The sequence below is a fragment of the Morone saxatilis genome, unplaced genomic scaffold (genome assembly GCF_004916995.1).
Source record: "Morone saxatilis isolate NCDOM2014 unplaced genomic scaffold, NCSU_SB_2.0 Contig12, whole genome shotgun sequence".
In the NCBI taxonomy this organism is placed as follows: Eukaryota; Metazoa; Chordata; class Actinopteri; family Moronidae; genus Morone; species Morone saxatilis.
The window spans coordinates 6,869,432-6,889,433 of record NW_023339674.1 but is presented as its reverse complement, the minus strand read 5'-3'; the positions used below and the strand labels follow the sequence as shown (position 1 = coordinate 6,889,433).

The 20,002-nt window shown below is 38.3% G+C and overlaps 1 protein-coding gene across 1 annotated transcript in view; it reads right to left on the bottom strand.

Moving 5' to 3' along the window:
* cachd1 (cache domain containing 1) overlaps positions 1 to 6,738 on the bottom strand; it is a 92,015-nt gene extending 85,277 nt beyond the window's left edge. Inside the window, exons 1-2 of the mRNA XM_035653831.1 lie at positions 6,630 to 6,738; positions 6,249 to 6,375 (exon numbers count right to left, since the gene is read on the bottom strand). The gene's annotated coding sequence lies outside the window, so the exon portion shown is untranslated. The remainder of the gene's footprint in view (positions 1 to 6,248; positions 6,376 to 6,629) is intronic.
* Between the last annotated feature and the right edge of the window lie 13,264 nt (positions 6,739 to 20,002).

Genomic DNA, 20,002 nt, shown 5'->3' with positions numbered 1-20,002 from the left:
CAAAAATAAAATAAATCACAAATTTGCAAAGGGCTTTCAGGACGGACATATATGCAAATCACATTTCAATATATTTAGTCTAAATGCCTTCAATGTCTATGTTTCTACACAGAGGACGCTCAAAACACTAAATGCCATCAAATAAAGACAGAGGACCTGTGCAGTCATATCACTGACTGATGATAAAAGTTGGGGTTCTGTATACAGTGCATTTAGTTTTTATGAGGCTATAGGAGGCTTTAGATCTTCTCTGCAGTGTGAGTGTGTGGGTTGTGTCTTTAAATGCAGCTGTACATTACAACAAAGTAGGTTAAAAAAGACATAAATCCTCATTAAAATATAAACTGACATGTAAGACATGTATCATGTCTCTGTGAAGTTCATTGATTTCTCCTGCTGGTACAGTTGTGGGAAAATAAAACTACAGCGTTTGGATGAACATGAATGAAAGCTGAACTGAAGCAACCAGCAGAGACTCCTTTCCTGCTACAATCCAGTTCTTGTTTTTGTTGCAGCTTCAATTTCACTGTGGCTGAGCTGCTTTGAGAAAGATCATAGGCTTGTGTATTTGGGCAATTCACATTTTGATTTCTGACTTCAGAATAAGAAAAAAAAAACTATGGCAGATAGCTCATTTGTTGAAGAATCTTGTGAGGCTTTAAAGTACTCCAACCCATTCAACAGCTGACCTCTAATCAGTGCTCTCTCTAGCTCTCTGTTCCTTATTGGATTGCAGAGTCTATTTGATTTGCAGCTGTACAACTGGCCTCTTCACAGCCGTCTCGCTTGCTTCTTGAAATTTTCTGCCACGAAATATCAGTTTCGTGGCAGTTCACATTCACATATCATATGTTCACTTAAAGGCTTATTTCCAAGGTCAGTTTTTACATTTTTTTTTAATGATTTGATTTTAAGACATTTGAAGGCATGCAAATGTTCTGCCTATATATAGGAGAGACTTCACTATCAGTTGTGTAACATGTCATAAGGACAGCTTTGGGTTGGTGACTTCAGACTGAACATGCCTTGCACGCACACACACACATAATATGAAATAAGTGTATGCCTGCTGTAGCCACATCATTTTAATTCTGGGTATAACTTTTAGAGATAGCCTGTGGAGATGTCCAGATGGTTCTGTGCAGCTTTGTTGGTTGTGTAATGACGTTTCATGTGTCATTCACACTAGAATGACAGTAGACTCTCTAAAGGACCAGTGTGTAGGATTTAATGGCATCTAGCGGTGAAGTTGCAGATTACAACCGATTTGAAAACTGTTCAGCCCTCCAAGCTTGTAGGAGAAATTGCAGTGGCAGCAAAACTTGCACAGAATGCAAATGCCTACCTAGAGCCAGTGTTTGGTTTTTCCTTTCTGGGCTACTGTAGAAACATGGACTCTGTAGTGGATGAACCGCTCCCTCTGTAGATAAAAGTGGTTCATTCTAAAGTAACAAAAACACAATGATTCATCTTTTCAGGTGATTATATGAAAACATACCTATAAATATTATATTCCATTTCTGCCAATAGATCCTCCTAAATTCAAGGATTAAAATACTTAAGGTTATTTTATTGTCATTTAGTACACAAGGTTGTATAATTAAATTCAAAGTCTGTTACACAAAGGTCTAGTAAAAGTCTAAAGTAAAAGTCTTTTTATTCGTCTTTCGGAGCCGTCTCCAGTATGTTAAGTTTTAGGTTTAGACCCTACAAGTAGCTATAACACCAGCAAGCTGTAAGTCATTTTAGCATCAACTGTGGGATGATTATTTTTCATTTGCATTTCATCATGATGCGTCACTTGCTGGAGAGTCTACATACTGTGTATAAATATATAATTTTCATGTTTTAGTCAGTCAACCATGTTTAGTTATGGTCTTGATCATAGAGGGGATATAGCAGCCTGCCCACCATGATCGTTTCACACTGGAGCCAAAATAACTCCAATGCCTTTTCACTGAAATGACGTCTATCAAATTAAGTATTTTTGGTGTGTTGTATTTAGAGGGGTAACTCTGTATAACCTCCAATCGTTATACAGGTTGCAAATGGAACAAATCATCTTACTGAATATTTAAGCAAAAAGTGTAGAATTTTGTTTATATTATGGCTACCAATTGTGTGTTTTCAGGATGTACTACTCATAATATGGTCCACTTCTTTTTTATTACCAAATCTTTCCTGTGTTTCTAATACCCTTCTCAAGATTTAATTCACATGGATGGCTCTGCTTGTGAAATACAAGTGTGATTGATGCAATGAGCTAACACTTTGCAAACCAGGGATCTGCAGCAGGAAAAGAGTTCCCGACTCCAGACTTTGCCACGCTCCTGAATAGGTCGTCTGTCTGTGTCTTTGGCTGCAGACGCCATCAGATGTTTGCATGGCCGTCAGATTCTTTTAGACACTTACAAACACAAGGATGTTTGTTGAGTGGTTAGACATAGTGTGTGAGCCACATACATTATCAGTTCCTCAGAAAATCCCTGTTTTATTGGGGGTCTCTCAGCTCAACAGGCAAAAGTGCAGTTTTTTGCGAGTTATTCTTTATTTATAAGTACACAAACTGTTCCCTTAAAAAAAAAAGTTTTTTTAAGGGAATTCATTTCCTGAATTGGTTGCAATATTTGCACAGGAGAAAATATATAAAGATCCTTGTGCAAACGAAAAGACAGAATGTATAAATTTACATAATTTGAAACAGACTAAAATAACTCAAAGTAAAATTCGAATGCCACAGCCTTTCAAAATTAAATGGTCAATTTCTCCTCTCCGCTCCTCTCAGCCACAGAGGCAGAGCTGACCTCATCAAAGTGTTTGTGAGTTTGGAGGATTTTTAAAACTCACTCAACTCCCCCTGCTCCACACCTGTTATTTGCATGTGTGATCATGTTTGTGTGTCTGCATGTCTACCACAGGTGTACTGCGTTGCGCTGATGCAGAGATAATCAGAGAAAGGGGTCAGGGACTGAAAAAGACTCGACATGTGGCCCTTTTGCATCCTAGATTTCCATTGAGATGAAAATCTGTTTGTTTAGGGACGCGATGAAAATACAGATCTTTAATTTTACACTCAACAACAAAAGATTTCTGAAGGTACTGTCACATTATGTTTCATAATTTATCTACACCTGGATTAAAAAAATGTGTATAATGAATAAATATTGATCAGGTCGACTGTAAATAGTGTGAGAGAGCTACAGTTTGTAGTTGTAGTTTTTGTGTCAGCCAAACAGGAAACTCACACTTGAATTTGTTGATCCTTCAGGCAAATATTGTGACCTATTATTTTTACATGATCCCTCACTGGCTTCCCACCAACAAACAGATTGTGTTCCTTGTAAAGCACAACAGAGTTGGAGGTTCCACTGCCAGGTATCGTGGTTTAAGTGGTTTGCCCCTGTTACATGAGCCATGTGTTAAAAAATTAACAATATTATTTTCCATTAAAAAGTACATAACTGGGACGCAGGGTAGCACGCCTGGTGGTAGAGTGTGCGCTCCATTTAGGCGGATCCCTTGCTGCAGTGACCTGGGTTATATTATAACCTGCGGCCTTGTGCTGCATGTCATCCCCCTTTCTCTCTCCCTCCACACTTTCCTGTCTACACCTATCCTATCAAATACAGGCATAACAAGCCCAAAAATATAATAATAATTTGAAAAAGTACACAACTGCCCTGGCTGGTTAAAGATATAATATGTAACATTTAGTTCATGATCCCACGCTACTTCACAACGTCATCAAACTACATCTTTTGATATGGTTTTGATGTGAGAGAACCCTAGTGGCAGAAATTACATACTGTGTGTTTAAGCTATATTAATAAATAATCTGTTATATGTATATTATAAATAATTATAATAACACTCAATCTCAAACTCGGTACAGTCTCAACATATCCTGAACATAATCAACTTAATAAAGGTAAGAATTACTACTGTGCTGATTGTGTTGTGTGGCAACATAATGTAGAAAGAAGAAGAACGAGATTATAAAAAATCTGAGATTGTATTTCAACCTGGATTTTTCATGGAAGCCTATACTGGTTCACCCAGAAACCACAATAATGAGATTCGAGTAAATACAAGAATAAAAGTTTGTAATTAACTGTAATCTAATATAAACTGTGATTAGGATGTTAATTTCATGTCTGCACCTCACTAAGATTGAGATTGTTGGCTTGTAAAGCAGGAAAACATGGGACTATTTATTATCTAATGCTAATGCTCATGCTCATGCTATAAAAAGCAGCCACAACACCAATTTAACTTGCTCTGATTGTTTTTTCTGTGTATCTTTTGGATCATTTTCTGATTGCAGCTCAGTGTCTGTCTGTAAAAATACTAATCCTGACTGGCATATCTTTGTGGAGAGAGCACTGCTGGTTTATTCAGAGCAAAATATTTCATTACACAAGAAAGCGGGTAGGGGTCTTCATTAACAGAGACAGAAGGATTTGTTTTACAGGATTACCCCATTTGCATTATTTTAATTACAGCATAGATCCACAAAGCCAAATGGTTTGGGATGATAAAGGGGAGAAGAGGAGAAAGTGAGGCTGATTAGTCCAGGTTTCAGGATTTGTGAATATATTAAATGAGATTTGGGTTGAGATGCAGTTAGGTCCTGTTCAAAGCAAGACAGGAAGACTCTGGGGTATCTGGCTTCAAAGACAACTCTGACTACTCAGATTTTTTTTTATTACAGGTGAACAGGAAAGTTTTGGCTCAGGATCTAATATTACCTGTTACATGTGGATGTCAAGACTACATTTGAAGCCAGATTCTGTGAGGTTACACAGCTTCTAATATAAGCATACTGTTGAGTTTGGGAAGGTGTCTCTGCAAGTGGGAAGTAGACAATGCTATAACTGGATTTCCTCATGCTGAGTAAATAAAGCCAAATGCAACTGACTGAGCATGACAATTCCCCACTGCAATAATCAGTAAACACAGGGGCTGATAGTGACACATAGAGGCTTGTTAGACTTTTACAGCAACACTTCTGCCACATCAATACCCTTACATAACATTGGGAGGTATGGCACACAAGTAAGAAATGACAAGTAGAAATGATACAATATCCTCTGGAGAAGTCCCTCTTAAGAACTTGCACAAAAAGAGAATGAACACAAAATCTGCTCTCTTTATGGCTGTATGATTTTGCTTATGTTCTCTGTTACATGATGCTCTAACGTGCATTTTAATTGCCATTTATATCATTGGTTAATTTACGCAGACTTCCTAAAGCTGTAGTAAGAAGAAGATGCTCACATTGAAGGATTTAAATCAGTCCCTACTTTAAGTGAATGACAGGCATGCAAATCAAAATGGCTTGTTTAATCACATCTTCTCCAGGCAGCCCATGAAAGAAGAACAGGGTTGTTTCATTTAACAGTTTGTGGGTTGGTATACAGCAGGCAACTATATTTATGTATACAGGCACTGAAAAGGTGATTAAGATGTAATTTCAATTAGATTAAAAAAAAAAATCCTTTTAAAATCTAGCTGGGTAAAAATTAGATCACAAGAATCTTCGACAGTTTAGCTTAGCTTAGCATAAAAACTGGAAGCAGGTTCTCTTTAAAGTTAAAAAATACGCCTACTAGCAACTCTAAATCTCACAAATTAAAGCTTTAAATTGCATTTGTGTTATCTGTACAAAAAGCAATGTTTAAAAACCAGTTACATCCTGGACTTTTAAATAGCCAGACCAGAGATTTCCTGCAGTCTGTGATCGTTGCCTGACAAATCAAACAAGTAGCTCGGTGCAAAACCACATATTGTAATTTTTACACTTCTTTTTATTTTTATGGATTAAACTAATCATACATATAATAAATTGATTAGTGAGCTTTAAAGGTGTTGGTAGGCAGATATTTTAACTTTGAACAGAGCCAGGCTAGCTGTTTCTGACACTGCTTCCTGTCTTTATGCTAAGCTAAGCTAACCATCTCCTGGTGGCAGCTTATTAGTTATTAGTTTTACTCTGGATTGAATGATCTTGATCCGGTAATCTTGTTTCTACTGGATGTAGACTACAGTCCAAATTTCTGACCTTTTTTTTTTTTTTTTTCTTTGACCTTCACACCTCTAGCAGTAAAATAAACACATAACACAAAGCACTGTCTGTTAAAAGATATTCATTACCATGGAAATCTGCCTGCTTTAATTTCATCATTGGTAAATTGAGTGATGTATGAGGTTGCATGACTGGTTATAATACATTGCATGAGTGTACTTACCGCAGCTCTTTGCCATCTCTTTCTTCCCAGCTGGTCCTGGATCAGCCTCAAACCACTCAGAAGAAATGTTTTGAGCTGCTCCTAAAACTCCTCTTTGGTTCAGACAACAACATCATCGTGTCAATGTCTTCACAAAGAGCACAACAAACCAGTTAGTTATAAAGTTCATTAATGGACTGCTGGGACTTATTGTGACACACTGGCTAACTCTAATTCATCCACATGTCTGTGGTTGGTAGCTGTTAACATAATAAACAGTCAATAATCAGTACAATAGAACCATTGTGAAAAATATCTGACTTGATATGTAGAAAATGACCCTCTCAAACTGCTCTAAACACCATTTATCAAAGTATAGAGGAAAGATCCTAACTGACTAACCTGATTTTCTCTCTTGATGACCATGGCGCCTCGGTGATCACCCAGTGGTAAAAACAGAAATCATTTTAGACGTAAACAACCTCCCAGTTCCCAGCTGTCTTGAACTCACTGGCAGCATCAGAGCTTCAGTTTCAGAGTCTCTGGGCATCCATCCATCTGCAGACAGGAAACGCTCCGGGGACAAACTAGCTAGACCCAGTTTTTCTTAATGCATGACAGACCCCTGTGCTTCACATGGCCATGAAAGAAGGACAGAGACTGAGGAAATAAACAAAAGAAACAGAAAGAAATAGATCAAAAAGGAAGAGAGGCTCACATTGTTCCGGGGTTACAGACGGGCGTAGAGGAGCTGTACATAATGTCTGTTGACATGTGACCTTGAAACCTTCACAGCATTATTCCAATCGCCTTAATAATAATAAAATGTGCTTTGTATCATGTTTGAACAGGGGTGTAGGCATGGCAATTGTGGCCTTGTGCATGCGGTCTCAGTGGACCCCTTTACCTGCTGAATACAAATAACAAATAACAATCACATGTCTGGGCCCTGGTTATAGTTCCCCTGCCTTTGATAACAACATTAGAGAAAACTAATACAGTAAGATATCCTGATTTTAAATTTGCAGACAAAAACAAAACAGATAAGAAGACAGATATATATAACAGTAACAGATTAAAAAAATACATGAAGCAAAAAGTGAAAAAAACAAGGCACTAAATTGGTTACAGGGTTAGTATATGTAGCTAGGTCAATACGAGTGTGTGTATGTGTAATGATACAAAGCACATTTGGTTATTGTTAAAAGGAGACTGATTGGAAAAATGCTGTGAAGGTTTCAAGGTCACATGTCAGCAGACATTATGTACAGCTCCTCAATGCCCTTCTGTAACCCCTGAACAACGTGATCTATTCTTTTGATCTATTTCTTTCCGTTTTTTGTTTATTTCCTTGGTCTCTGTCCTTGTATTAATTTTTTCTTATATGTATTTCTAAATGTATTTCTTTACTTATTTATGCTTATGTCATTTTTTCATCTTTCATACTTAGACCCTCGATTTGGGTGAAGAAAAACTCCCCAAAAACATTTTAACCGGGGAAAATGAAAAAGAAAAGTACCACGTTATATATAATAATATTGATGACACAATTTCTGATATATGAAGATTATAATATACATGTGAAGAATGTCGATACAGGAGGAAATAAAAACAGCTTTAGATGTCGCAGAGTGAGGCACACAACTTCCTCTCCACCATGGAGATCTGGAAGAGGACAGGTCACAGAAGTTTGAACAAAAAAATCACAATATATACAGATTTTGATGACAAAAACAGTAACACCAATATATTTAGATTGTAAATCATAACTGAAAAGTAGCATTTAACAGTCAATAAAGAGCAGCAACAGAGGCAAAACTTAGTCTGAACAAACACGAAAAATAAAAAGAGACTGGGAGAAGGATCTGATTAAAACTGGAATTTAGATCCACTGGCTATGAAGTGATAGCATGTCATAATTACAGGGAACAAGCCTCAAACATCAATACATAAAAACACGAAGAAGCAACTCCTTCACTCATCACTTCACACAGGGAAACTGTGCTGCTAACCCTATTGGGTTTTTTTTAATTAGCCACAGCAGTACCCATCACTACACACATCAATATGATCTGTGCTGGATATGGAGAGCAACAGTATCCAATAAAGAAGATAAAAGGGACGGAGATGGAAAAATAAAGTATTGGGGAGCAAGTCTGCACCCAGTACACACTCTGCTCCTCTGCTGCGCCATACATTTTTGTGAATTAATGCGCTACATGTATGAGTGTTTGAGCAATGGGGGGTTGGGGTGGGGCTTTAAAGCAGGCACCATACAGTTACCATGGCAACGTGAGTCTTTGAAGTTTTTTTGCCCCCTTTTTACAGCTGGATATAACAACCAGATCTGCTCTGTTCTCCCCTCAGCTCCCCCCCCTCCAACTCCCTCTCTCACCCCTCTCCCCCTCACTCTTTCACTCCCTTTGCAACATCAAAATTTTCTCTTTGAAGACTTAAGCCGATTCCAAGTCGAACCCAATGCTATTTCTGGCTCTATTCAACACTAGGGCTGTGGCTTTGTGCAGTGCTGTGTTTGACATCTCTGTGTGTGTGTGTTCGAGGAGGAGACACGAAAAATATGACTGCAGTGTGTTTATTGTGGTGAAAACTAGAAGTGATAGGTATATTGTGGTGTGTGTGTGTGGTGTGTGTGGTGTGTGTGTGTGTGTGTGTGTGGTGTGTGTTGTTTGCAGCGCAACAAGCAGTTAAAACATCAGTCTGATTAAAAAGCCGCCTGCCTGGGTCGGTGACCGATAATGAGAAAGTGTTGTTTCATGTGTTTGAATATGTGTGCATTTGTGTGGGTGTTTTTAGTGAGTGTGTGTTGCATGCAAGTACAGACACAGAACCTAAAATAAAAAAAGAAAACATATCAAAAGAGAAGGAGGGGACGAAAGGAGAAGGACGGCGGGAGATGAGGAGATGAAAGGAGGAGAGGGGGGAGGAGAGGAAGAGGAGAGAGACAGGAAGAGGAAGACGGGAGGAGGTGAAGCACTGAAACATGCCATGTTTTGTCATCATGTTTCCAATTCTGTGTCTCACACAGATAGAGATAAAATATTAATTAGGACATCCACATACAGCTCACACCAAACTCTACACCCACTGATCTGTGATTTTCAAAGCCTGGTGTCAATCCTAGACATTGAAATGGGGCCCAGTTTTATTCTGAAAGCAGTTAAAAGTGTAGATAGTAAAACAGGACTTGTATATATCTGAAGCCTATACAGTTTATAAAAAGAGAAAATAAACGTTGAATTCGCTCAAGTAACCTGCAAAAAACAACATCTAGAACCCCCACATGAATTTGAATAGTTCCACACTTCGGGGAAATACACTTATTGGCTCTTGCTGTGAGTTAGATGAGAAGATCGATCCCACATATATGCTGAATATGAAGCTACAGCCAGCAGTTGGTTAGTTTAGCTTAAACAGCCCTGTCCAAAAGTGACAAAATCCACCTACCAGCACCTCTAAAGCTCACTAATTAATGTCAGATCCTGTTTGTTCAATCTGTACAAATAAAAGTAGGCTATAAACCTATAACCGTAATCCTGATCCTGAACGATGTCCGATGTGGTGCATATTGCGAGAGAGATATAGTGTCTTTATGACCTTTAGAAGACCTGCTGATTTTGTTACGTTTGGACAGAATAATACAATAGACACCACTCTTGTATCAGTCTGTCCAATATGAGACTACTGCCAGCCGCTTATTAGCTTAGCTTAGCATATGATTGCTTTTTTTACACATTGTTTTTTGTATGGCTTAAACAAATTAGATAAAATGTGTTTAATAGTGAGCTTAAGAGGTACCGCAAGGCAGGTGTAATAACTTTAACAAAGCCAGGTAGCTGTTCCCTCTGTTTCCTGTCTTTGTGCTAAGCTAAGCTAACCAGACACTGGCTGTAGCTTTATATTTAGTGTACGGACATGAGAGTGGTATCAGTCTCTTATTATAGGGGATTTTTTTGCAGACCACTCAAGCTACTTTTTTTTCTAATTTCATAAACTGCAGGCTTCAGCTAAAAAATAGACTAAAGCCCCCAGAAAAACACAATTTGTTGTTTTTATAATCCATTTTTAGAACAAATGGGATATAATGTGTTAACAGGTGACCTTTAGAGGTGCTGGTAGGCAGAACAGCAAGCCTTTTCTCTGTTACCAGCCTTTAGGCAATGCTAAGCTAACTATTAGACGTAGCTTATTTTAGTTACTGTACAAACATTAGAGTTGTACTTATCTTCTCATCTAACTTGGCAAGAAATGAAACAAATGTATTTCCCAAAATGTCGAACTATTCATTTTAGTATACAAAGGACAGTAGCCTACTGCTGCAGTCTCTCTGAATACTGCAAAGACATCCATTCACACCTTTATCACCAGGAAACGGGAGAGTGATCATAATCACAAATCTGATCTCAACAGTGATTCTGCACAGAGGAGTTGAAAGAGACCTTGAGCCTAATATGCACAACACACTCACAGCCTTTAATCCAAATCAGGACTTTTCCACAAAGGCAGTTTTGTTGAAGCTGCAGTATTGCGTCGGTCAGAGTGTAAGATGGAAGATAAAAGAAGGAACATTTCTCAGAGCACAGCACTGTATTGATGTCTCACTGCCAGCTACACGAAGCAAAATCTCCCTCAAACCATTTCTTCCATTTATTTACTAAAATGGATGGCCTTTGTTGCCACAGAATTACTGCAGAATTCCACCTTAAACAAGAATCCCCACATGATATTTTATTTTAAAAATTAAAAGAAAGGCTGATGTTGGAGCCCAGCTATAGTTTCATCATCATCATCATCGCAACCTCAAGTCTTGCACCTCTTGTCTCCAGCGCTCAGGTAAGTTTACTTTACAGGTAAGTTTACTTACCTGAGCGTATGTTCACAAACTTTGATTAAAGTCTCCCAAGGCTGCATTCAGTTTTAGGGTAGACTTTACTTTTGATGGTACTAGTGCATTTCTTTACCATGACAAGATGTATTATACTGTTAAACCTCCTGCGGAGCCCTCTGTACAATTAGTCTTTCTTTAAACATCAACATCATTGTGATAGTCCACACGCCACATGTAGTCTCGCTGAGTGGAATGTATTATACTTGCATAAGTTATTGTACAGTAGAAGCAGATTTAGCAGGCTTTTTTATATTTGCTTTGTGTCTGTATTTTATTGAGACGATAGACAGAAAATGGGGAGAGAGAGGATGACATGCAGCGAAGGGCCACAAGCTGGAATCGAATCTGGGCCACTGCAGTAAGGGCTGAGCCTTGGCACATGCTCTACCAGGTGAGCTAGTGAGCTACCAGGGCACACCCCTTTATGAGGCTTTTATTTTGACCCCCCCCCAAAAAACCCTGAAAATTAAGTAGAATTTGGTTTTCTGACACAACTCACCCAAAGTAAAACAACATTTACACTGCATGTTAGTCACTCAGTAAAATGCTTAATGCCTTTCAAGTGTTTTTATTGTTATCAAAAATGTATTATGCAAATATTAAAATATAGAGAAAAATGCCCATCACAGTTTCAAGGCTGAAATCAAACTGCTTATTTTGTCTGATCATCAGGCCAAAAGACCCACAGATATTTAATGTACTATGATAATGTTATGATATGCAAAGTTGGACCCAAATGCAGACAGACGGGGTATGTTGAAAAGGATTTATTGCAAGGGTAGCAGGGTATGGAGTTAGAAAGAGAGGGGAAGTAGTTGGCTAAAGCAGAGGGCCAGAGGACTGAGAGGAATGGTGTGGCTTACTGGGTGGAGCTGGTGGAAAGCAGGCAGGGAGACAGGTGAAGTGTAGTCCTGAGGCACAAGAGATACAGTTAGGCAGTATATCACTATCTAGAAAATTACTATGAAAACTGGAATCTATAGGACACATACGAAATCTATACTACCACAGTAGTTGACTGAACTATCTAACACTGAGTAGATGGAGAACTGGAGTTGATATACTGTTGAGATGATGAGTCGATTGAAGGCAGGTGTGTAGAGGAGCAGAGCTGGGAGGAAAGACCGCGCGCACAATACACAGGAGCACGGGAGACACAGAGGATGGCGAAACATAAAAAAACACAAGGAAAAGCCAGTACAGCCATGGCCATGACAGATGTATGACTTAGAAAAGCAAATTGTCACATTGGAGAATATTTGCCATTCTTTTCTCAATAAATTACTTTTTAAAAATTATTTAAAGCACACTTCAAGCAAAGAGTTACAAGTTACAAAGTTAAAAGGGTTCTCAAGGTTAAAGTCCTTACAGTTGATTCTTGCAGTGTTTGTACTGCCTCGTTTCATTGATTTCAATAGGAATCTGGATGAATCCGACCAGGTGACAGGCATTAAAAATAACTATATAGAAAAAGCCAGTCTTCTTGCTGATGGTCTTGTTTGTTTATGTAGGTCATATAGAGGCATCAGTATTAAATTGGGACTGTTTTATAATCTGTTAAAAAATCCTTGTTGTACGTTTAAAAGAGAATGACATAAGCTGCATTTGTTCACAGCTGCATGAGATAAAAGCATCAAACAATTTTACAACATAGCAAAGAAATATTAAAAGAAATGAATACAAACAAGATGAAAGAGATGAAATTCAAAAGATTGAAATGATGAATCAGTTATCAAAATGGTCAATTAACTTTCCCTAGGCTAATTGATTTATATGACTTCCAGAATTAATGCACATACACTTTCTACATTGGCAAACAAGTGTCTCTCTTCTAAAGTTTAAATCGTTGTAGCTTTTTCTTTTGCCTAACATCTGATTAATTTATGAAACTGTTCAAGTAAATGAGAAACCAAGTTGAAACCAAAAAAACACAAAATCTTGTTAAACACATCCAGGACACGTGACCGTGATTATAACTGGAGTGTGTGTCCACATTAAGTCTGTCATGAACCAGACAGGAAGTGTTTTCATGGGTGCTAATGACAATAAAATATCTTTTTACATTGTCCATGAAATCATTGTTGTTTTTGAATCATGTCATACATACTATTCTGATATCCCTTTCTTTCTTTTTGTATTAGTTGTTTTTTTTCTTTAACAAAAACATCTGTGCAGAAGCCTGAAGTGTCTGAATTGGACCAAAAAAGGTGCCAGTACCCTGATTCAGCACAACCCTACCCTTAACTGCAACATGACTTCATAACTAATTTCTTTAGATTTTTGTTATCCATAACATTTTCAGCACTGCTTTAAATTAGCTATATGTTTACACAGAGACACAGTTTTGTGGGCGTTATTTTTTCCCCACCCGTTATTTGTGAAGACCAATCCCTACTCTGCCTCTGATTGGCTCTCACCATGATTTTTTTTTCAGTCACTCCTTGGGTCAAAACCTAACAAACCAAACCAACAAAGGCATCAAACACTAGCCAATCAGAGACATCAGAATCAGAAGTACTAATGGAAAAAAATCTGAAGTGTCAGTACTCAGTACCTGTGGGTACTGGCACATTTCAGGCACTTCCCCACATTTGAAGTATACTAGCACCAAATGGAGCTTAAGTGATTTTACGTGTTTATGTATTGTGTTTGAGCCATTAAACATCTCTCTTGCCAATCCGCAACAGTCATCCCATCATTTTTACACAATTCAGGCCTCGTACTGCCTGAAAAAACCTGAGAACCGTTCACATACTGTAAAAATGTGAACACGTCATGTGTCCCAGCTTGTAATCTGCAGATAATTAAAAAAATCTTAAATTCTGTTTTGTTTCTATGCAGAATATGCTGTGTCTTGTAAGTGATGTGGGCTTGGAAACTATATGTGATTAATTGACTTGTTCATTCCTTTCAGAGTGACCCAGAATCTCCAGGATCCAGGGCCCACAGATCCAGGGGCCTGGTCGACCTCCCCCTGCTGCCTTAGGCCAGGAGGGGCCCCAGCATGGAGAGAGATCTTAGACTTTAAGGCTGAGTGGAACCAGACACAGGGTTTTGTTGGAAAGGAGTTGAAGTGGAGAGGGGGGAGTGAATAAAGAGTGGCAGGCCTTGCCCTTGGAGCCCCTCCATTGACGCACACAGATGGAAAGCATTAGACTTCCATTCCAGCACAAAGATGGATGGATTATTAGATAGTGTGTGTGGAGTGGGAAAACAGGGAAGGAGAAAAGACAAGAAAGAGGAAGGAGTCTAGGGTGAGAGATTGAGACGAGAGGAGAAGGCAAATGACAGGAGAGTAAATACGCAGTAAAAAAAGAAAATTGAGAAAACTCATCATTTTAAGGCAACTGTCTTCTTTATATTTTGGAGTTTTTAGTCAAACTCATAAGCTTTTAAATAAACTAATAATTCACTTTTCTTCTCAAGAAAAACGTGAATCTTTAAGTTTTAGAAACAAAAACAAATGTGTATTTCAAAACTTTCTTAAACTCATTATAATTTAATATTTTCAATTGCAATTTAATTTTCAAGCATCCAAATAATGAATAAATCAGGTTCACACTCACTGTTAACTACCTCTGAAATACAGTATGTTTCAAAAACTTAAAGATTGGCCAAGATTATAGGTCAAGATATCTAGTGGACACAGTGGAGCATTTAGCAGCTTAAAGAGCATGATATTTCCCTTAAGAGTTGGTGATCAAGACAAAAACAGAAAGAAGAAAAGTACTGAACTTAAATTTAGCAGGTGGACACAAACACGACTCATAACACGAATCATAAGGTTCATCTTCCTCTCCTAGAAGTGAACATTAGCATTATGATATGAATATGATATGATATGATATATCAGCACTATTCACAGCTTGTTTCTCAGTTATTGATCTTGTTATCTTGGATATCAGTCATCTAGAATATAACTGCTTATGTGTTCTTTAGATTTGTTCTTATCACTCTACATTTATAATTCAGGGCTGAAGTGCACAGAAAGATCCTCTAAATCACAGTTTAAGTACATTCGCACATTGTCGAGAACATGCAGTGATGTTTGTATTTTTAGTTGAGTTGAGAAATATACCTACACATCCCTCTTTGTGTACATGCACCATTTATAGGTATGGTACTTTATGCTATTTATGTCCTTAATCCAATAACTATTTATACACTAGCTCCCTGTACATGAATACACACATTTTACTACCAAATGCACCATGTCTCAAGATATATCTCTAAACCAGTAACCTCCTCAACCAAAGTGTTTCATTGCCACAGAAGATCCTAAATGGCTGTTTATTTTTGGTACCTGAGTATGGTCTTACACTTGTCTGACTTATTGGATGTCAGAATAACAAGAAAGTTAGACCTCAAGCAGTAGTTAAAGATCATCACATAAACTTCAAAAGTAAAAAGAGTTCAATATCAACATTTTTAAAGGAATGCTTTAATCGGTTACTACAGGTTTGAAGTATCAGTTAATATTATTTGCCACAATATGAGATTGTTGATGCACTTTTTCTGCATTAAAAGTCCAGAATTGAACATTTAGGAGGATCAATTTGCAGAAATGAAATATAATATTCATAGATAAGTTGTCATTAGTGTTTATATTAACTTATAATGAGCCTTTTTAGGAGCAGATTCTCTGTTTGTGTTTACAGTAGTCCAGAACAGACAAACCAAACATTATACACCAGCACTGTAGATAGGAACCTTTGCATTTTTCACAGCCACCATAGATTCTCCTACACGCTTGGAAGGCGAACTTTCACACACTTGTCCTTTAAAATGTCCTTTTTGACTGTTATATTATGATATGGTACATTAATAATACTGATGCAGCAATGTGTAAGCAGCATTTTACTGTTGTAGCTCATCAATAGTACCTCTATTAGATAGGAAGGGGAGAAGAGAGAAAGGGGATGACACAAAGCAAAAGGCCACAGGTCGGATTCAAACCTGTGGCTGCTGCAGCAAAGACTCATTGAAGGTTGAAGGCTCCCAGATACAGCTATTTTTAAGTACTTATCCTCTTTGGGCCTCAAACCGTTTTTTTTAAATAAAACCATTGTGTGCAGTTTAGACGTTTTTTTTTTTTATTATTAATAATTAATAACAAAATTATTGTTAGCTAGAACCAGCAGGCAGTTAGCTTAGCTTAGTTTAGCAGGGGCAGACAGCTAGCCTGGCTCTGTCCAAAGTTGAAAGGAAAATCTACCAGCACCTCTATGCTATGATAAGTTTATAGGAGGGGTCATGTGATCTCAGACCTGCGAGGCATGAACAGAGAGAAGGAATGTGTATCCATCTTTTGCTCTATTGTTCTCCACCCGTCTTTCTGACTCTGCAGCCATGAGAGTATCTGTCTGACAATGAAAAGGACTGTTAATGTTTAAAACAGCTGAATGCTTTTCGACCTGAACAATGAGTTTCAGCTGTCACAGACACAACTAGCACAAGGCCTTGCTTCAGCACTTCAGCAGATAATGTTACTAACAGGAAGTCAGGGACTGAATATTATGTATGCAGCCTTGTGTGATTGGTTTTAGACACACTAGCAGCACAGGGCTGAGGATGACAATGTCGGTCTCTCAGTCTTCCTCTTTGGTCCAGACTGAAATAACCTCAACAACTACAGGATGGATTGATGTAAAGTCTTGGTCCCCAGATGATGAATTCGACTGACTTTGATCCCTGCACTTGTCCTCTAGCACTATCGTCAGCTCAACATTTTAACATCTCCATTACTTTGGTTTATGATCAAATACCTGCAAAACTAATGACATTTAATTAACAAATGTTAGCAAGCTAACACAGCAAACATGGCACACATAATAAGTGTTTAGTTAGCGCCGTCACTGTGAACATGTTAGCTCAATGCACCACTGTCAGTCAACCCAGGTCTTACGATCGCAACAAATGAAGCAAAATCAACCAATCTCTGTGACTGCTGTGCAACCTTGCAATTTTGTCTAATCACTAATTAGCTTTTCCGCAAATTTGACCAATTATTGTAGTTTCCTGTGCCAAATTAAGCCATACGTCACCAACCTCACTTGGTTTCTAGTTGCTTCTAGTTGCGAAGATGCAGGCATGTGCAACGTGAATGTCTTATATTCACCCTCCAATCAGTGCAATTTTATTCTTACTGGAACAAGTTGCCATGCCTTTTTAATGAACTGCAACTATTTTTTACAATTTTTTCTTTAAAAAAAATGCAATAAAAAGAAGAAAAGCTGCATTTTAGGCTGTAACAATTCCAACAACAACAATTTTCTGTTTAATTTTACAAGCTATGCTAAATAAAACACTTCAAGTAATACTATTTTAATAATAAAAAATTATATTTTGATAATCAAGTTTAAACAAACCAACAATTTATGTTCAAAAGGAAGACAACATTTTTTATATATTTTACTGGCGAAACAATTTGCATGAGGCAGATGAATCAGTCCACATGACCTATCCCGGCTCTGTCAAGGCCCTGGGGGAAATTAAACAAGGCAGTGATAGTTCACTTGACAGCGTTCAAAGGCTTCACTTCACTTCCTCTTTCCAAGGTCAGTATGTGGCAGCACGGACAGCAGAGGTCAAGCGCCTGTCAGCCCCTCAACAAAAACAGCTCATGTTCCTCAACAATCAGGGGCTTGTTGGAAGTTTCCAGCACCACCATGACAGAGCAAGAGGAGGGTGAAACTGTATCCTTCCCTCTGCCTCCCCCTCCCTCAACATATATCTGTGTCCCTTCCTCTCAGTCATCATATCATCAAAGTGGAAGCCTTCAGTTGTCACAAGCAGGAGTGCTTTGTCATCTAGTTTTCTGCATGGGAAGAATCAATGTGTAACACACTTGCGGTGTTAAGTTCATTCACTCAATCATTGGCCTTAAGTACAATTTTGAGTTAGTTGTACTTTTTACTTAGTATTTCTATTGTATGCTGTTTTATATTTCTACTCCACTACTTTTATTAGACAACCAGGATGGAGGAGGAGTTAGTAAAGTAGTTCTATATCTTAAAGGTCCACTGTGTAGGATTTAGTGGCATCTAGCAGTGTAGTTGCAACTCTCTCACTTCATCCTCCCTTTTCAAATGCAAAGGAGAAGCATTGGTGGCCATGAAAAACCACGCTCCTATCTTTGATGTCAAATGTCAAGCATGCTAAGCACATTTATAAAAAGGACAAAGTGAGTGAAAACTGAAAATCTTGCCACTCTTTATAATAGATTTCGTCTGTATTTTCAGTTAAAATATTTTCCAGAGCCCAGAGGTCTTCAGAAAGTCTTTGTTTTGTTCAACCAACAGATCTAAACCCTTTTAGGGTTTATTTTATTATGATATAAAACAGAAACTATCCTCAATTTTATTTCCAACAATCAATTACATATCTTACCCTTTCAGATAGTTTCATAAAACCTGGGGTCATAAAACAAGTTCTTTCGTTTCAACAGTAAAAAAAAAAACAACAATAACACGAACAGGTTGTGTTCAACAGTCAATTGTATCATCAACATTTTACTTTCACTCCAGATCCTCCCAGGAAGCTCAGATGGAGCCAGATCCCACAACTGGAAACAATCTGGTTCTGGATCCCTTTACATCGCACCATCCTGCCCTTCCACACTGTTTACAAGCTGTATCCATAAAAACCTCATGGTAAAGCTGATACATTTCACCCTAATGACTCTTCTGCTTTATGCTGTACATTAAAGCCACACATAATCCCTCTCGGCCATTCAATGCACTTTACCTGTATCCCCCTCCTTCCACCCTTCATTCATCCATCTCTCTCTCTTAAAACCAAATGCATTCTCTTCTGCAGCCTCTTCTTTACTTTCAAAGCCCATTACAGCCCATTACACCCTGAACTCAAGAGGCTTAATGAGGCTCCTTTAGCAGACAGCGCCCTCGGGGCTCTGCTGTCATCGGAGGAGAGGGAGTGGTCGTCCTCAGTTATACGGTCTGGTCGCGGGGAGTAGCCCCTCTGGCTTTGAACCAGAGGGATTTAGAATCAGGGCAGGGCACACCCATCCCCACTGCACCTATCAGTCAGTCAGAGTTTGAGACTAATCTGTCCATTTAGGAGTGGTGGAAAGTAACTTTAAGTACACTTACTTAACTGTAAAAGTTTTGAGGTACAGCTACTTCCATTTTATGATACCTTATACTATTATTGTACATTTTACTCCATTAGATGTGTCTGACAGCTACTTTGCAGATTAAGATTATACATAAAAAATACAATGCATTAAACTACATACACCAATTAAAAGTGCTGGTAGTGATGAACCAAGAGATAATGATCACCTGAATCTGCAGCTCCCCTCCAGAGCTTTTTAGACAGTTTCAGCTCATTGTTCAGCTCTCCGGTGACAGCTTTACTGTTTTGATTCACACTCACCGCTCTAATAGTGTTGAAAATAGCTCTAAAAATCGATCGGACTCTACCTGCTCAGCACCAAACAGCTGCAGACACAGGGAACATAGTGCAGCATTTAACTGCTTCAGACACTTCTTCAGGCTAAAAGACAGTGACTATATATTAAACTTACATTCAATAGGTGGCCAAAAACACGACTCCAAATAATGTCAGTGTTACTCCATAACTGCTGGATGCAATTGTTTGCCATATCAACTTAAAGGTCCAGAGTGTAACATTTAGGAGGATCTACTGGCAGATATTGAATATAATATGCAGAACTGTCTTTTAATTTGTGTTTTTTGTTACCTTAGAATGACCTGTTTTTTTCTATAGACGCCACAGGTCACCTTCCGTGGAGGTTCCTGCAGTAGCCCCGAAGGGACAAACCAAACACTAGTGTTTTGAGTCCATTGTAGTTTCTCCTTTGCACTTGGAAGGGAAGGGTGAAGCA